The sequence below is a fragment of the Aedes albopictus genome, chromosome 1 (genome assembly GCF_035046485.1).
Source record: "Aedes albopictus strain Foshan chromosome 1, AalbF5, whole genome shotgun sequence".
NCBI lineage: Eukaryota > Metazoa > Arthropoda > Insecta > Diptera > Culicidae > Aedes > Aedes albopictus.
The window spans coordinates 138,460,855-138,464,644 of record NC_085136.1 but is presented as its reverse complement, the minus strand read 5'-3'; the positions used below and the strand labels follow the sequence as shown (position 1 = coordinate 138,464,644).

The 3,790-nt window shown below is 39.2% G+C and overlaps 1 non-coding gene across 1 annotated transcript; it reads left to right on the top strand.

The window, feature by feature from the left end:
- The first annotated feature begins 620 nt into the window (after window positions 1-620).
- Trnar-ucg (transfer RNA arginine (anticodon UCG)) lies at window positions 621-693 on the top strand. Its single transcript has one exon. It is a non-coding gene; the product is annotated as a tRNA-Arg (tRNA).
- The last annotated feature ends 3,097 nt before the right edge of the window (window positions 694-3,790 follow it).

The window sequence follows — 3,790 nt, the reverse complement described above, 5'->3', positions numbered from 1 at the left end:
CTTGGCGAAGCATATGTGCTACCGGTTGCGATGCGATTGCTCTACATTGATTTCTCCGAGCCGTAGAAAGAAGCTCGCCTCACTCCGTTGATACGGGGTACCACCGTGGATTGCCCGCGTATCATCAGCTGTTTGTTTTGGTTCGCAGTTTCGCCAACCGTCTCTCTCTCTCTCTCCATCGCTTCCCCTTTCATCAACTGCTTTGTTGCTTATTATGGGCAAGATTCCATACAAATTATGGCATCACGACGACTGAGTTGCCTTTCTGCTGCGGTGTGGATCGACAACGCTGTGTATACAAAACCGTTGATTTTTTTATTGTTATTCACCGGTTCGTTTTCTTCGCTTCCCTTTTTCGGTACAACATACAAAGGAGTTGTTATTGACCGTACCACTACACATATTGGTCAAACATTTGCACAAACATATTCACCGGCATAGCTAAACCTGTTTGTTCCGTTTTCGGTTATCATCATCCACACAGCACAGCTGCTGACAGACACACGTACGTACGTACAAACGTTCCGTCCGGTACGATTTACCTACCCTTCCATTGAAATATTTGCAGGGGTGAGGCTAAATATAGCCGGTTGGCATTTCGGAGACCGGTTTTCATCGGCGGCCGTGTGGCCTAATGGAGAAGGCGTCGGACTTCGGATCCGAAGATTGCAGGTTCGAGTCCTGTCACGGTCGAATGGATCTTTTTTTTTGTGTGTTATTCGGAGGAAACGTTGAAAGTATTTTTATTAGATTAAGTTCCTTTGATTTAGCAAATCATTTTAGGTTTTGCTGACGTCGAAGAAGTTGTTTGCCTTTCTTTTCTAAGAAATCTGTCTTTGAACTAGTCAAATTGTAATTTCAATAAAATGAGACATTTTTTTGGGCATATATTGTCCCTAAAAGTTGGTAAATGGCTTTCTGTAATATCATCTGGTGGCATTAACTTTAAAAGCATTGAATGAAGCGTTTTTTTTATTGAAAATAAGTAATTGAAAAATCACTGCGATTTCACCCATTTCACCCCCCCCCCCCCCCACCCCCCCAAAGGAAGCACATTTTCGGTGCAGCTCACACGCATTGTATCCATGATTGTATCACACGCAATAAGTGAATAGGTACGTTAATTGAAAGCAAATTCATCGTAGAATTGACCAACCGAATAATATTCCACATTATTTGTCATAAAATTATCAAATTTACATAATTATTACTTGGAGAATCTTATCTTGAATTGTACCATTTGTAATCTAGATTTGAACTAGTTTGCACCCTCTAGTCCCCTATTTTTTTATTTTGATCTAAACATAATTTTTCATCATCTAAAATCGATTTTTCCATGTTTTGGAAGGTGAGTCTTCTTAATTCGTAATTTTGTGAATTTTGGTTTTTGATTTTTCTAATTTTTTTTGAACATCCCCACACTTTTATATTTTTCCTGGGGGCTTATTTTAGGATGAAAAAATATTTAGATTTATTGATTATAGTTGAAATATTTTTGTTTTTATTTATTTTTGAAGGAAAATTTTATTTTCTATTTAATTTTGAAGAAAATAGTTTGAGTGTATTCGTTTCCCTTAAACTTTTTTGTTTTAATAAAATTAGGAATTTTTTTTAAAAATATTTGTTTTGCGATTGAATACAAAAGAAACGATGACATGTACGACGAAAGTGATTAAAACATAAATTTTACGATAATTTTTTTAAATATAAATACGCTGTAAAGATGTAAAGACACCAAACACTATTTCGAGATACACAGAACAGTCTTAAATATCAACCAAAAATATAAAACTTTTGATTGCCCAGTAAAGACAAATCACAAAAATACTCAAACTATACCCCGTCTAAAGGCGGGGTTAGGTTTTGAAGGGTTAAGCTTAGTTTCCTGCTCACAAGTAGAGCACTCAAGTTAAATTCCTCCTTTTTCCGTAAGTAATTTTGACATTTGTTCAACTGACAGCATTTTGACGAAACGATGCTGTAAGAAGGATGTGAAACAAAAGGACACCAGGTTGTTTACGATTTGGACTTGAAGAAATTTCGTTCGTTTCCTCAGGAAATGTTTTTGAAATTGAAATGTACTTTTTCGCGCGCGTGTGGGGAAAATGATTTAATTTATAACTTTTGGGTGGGCTTCTGGGGAAAATCCGGACTGTGGATTCGCACTACGGTGGGAGGAATTCTGCTGGGTTACTTCATGGAGTTCTTGAAGAAATACTGGGACAAAGCTTCACATAGAATTGAATGAAGATCCACGAAGGATTCTTTGTGATGAATCTTCTGGCATTCCGTTCGAAGGTTTGTCTTTGAGATTTCACAGGAAAATTTCTTGAAATTCTTCCAGGTGCTCCACCAGGAGTTCGCCGGGGATTGTCTTAAAATGTCTCTGAGATTTTCATTAGAAGTTCTACAAATAATCCCAGCCCCGTAACGTGGGTAGATCACCTTAGAATGGTGCGTTGCGGCGTAAGATCTACCACCACATCAAATTTCGATCTTGTTAATGTTTTCATGCCTAAAGTGGCCGATCAGTGGTTGAGCAGACATTCCAGGATCGAGATTTGATGTGCTTTTATTTCAGGAGTTATCAGGTAAATGTTTTGTTTATAAATGCTTATTAATAATGATTATGATTGTTTTTTAAACAGATGTATAACAAATCATACACAACACACACTGACATACATTACATATACATATCTCATCATATATTGGGAAAGGGAGGGACCATCAGGGCACCCGATTGAAACGATTTGGACAGGAGCTTGGAACTGCCTCCTCCTTGTTGTTAACATTTCGTGGATTGAGGGCGGGCTCTTCGACCCCATCTATTGGGAGTATTCTGTCAATCGAGGGCTTGATTTTGCAGTTGTTCGTGAGAACTTTCTTCTGGAAGGAGATTCTTTTCCCCTGACGCGGGTTTCGCGCAAGTGTCTCTGCTTGCGGGTCCGCACAACCCTTTTTGGCCCTTCATACAGGAGAATGACTGACCACTAACAACAGCACAATCTTGATCAAATCGCTTTTCAGATTATTCCAGTGCTATAGGCAGCTGCCTTGCTACAATAGATGGTAGAACAATATCATCATCATCATCAGAAGTTCTACAAATAATCCCTCCATGAGGGATTTCTGTAGTATTTTTTTTGGGGTTCACTCAGATATTTATTAAGAGATTCCCGCAGAAATTCCTTCCGGAATCATTCCGAAGGTTCCTTCTAGGACTTCTACAGGAATGCATTCTAAGATTTCTCCAATAATTCCTCCAAAGATTCCTCCAGGAATTCCTCCGAAGATTCCTGCTCCTCCGGACATTTCTCCAGAAATTCTTCCTGAGATTTCTCCAATAATTCCTCCAAAGATTCCTGTAGAAATTTCTCTTGAGATTCCTGCAGCAATTCCTCCGGAGATTTTTTTTTGGAAATTCCTCGGGGAGAACCTTCTGGAGATTTCTCCAAAAGATCCTCCTAAAAATCCTCCGGAGGTTTCTTTCGGAGATTCCTTCAGAAATTCCTCCCGGAATTCCTCCAGAAACTCCTCCCGGAATTCCTCCGAGGATTCCTCCAGAAATTTCTAGAATTATTCCTCCAGGAATTCCTCCGAGGATTCCTCCAGGAATTCATTCCTCCCGGATTATCTCCGCTAATTTTTCCAGGAATTCCTCTGAGGATTCCTTCAGGAATTTCTTGGGGATTCCTCCGGATTATCTTTGCTGATTTTTCCTGGAACGCTTCCGAAGTTTCCTCCAGGTAATCCTCCAAAGATTCCTCCAGGAATTCCTCCGGAGATC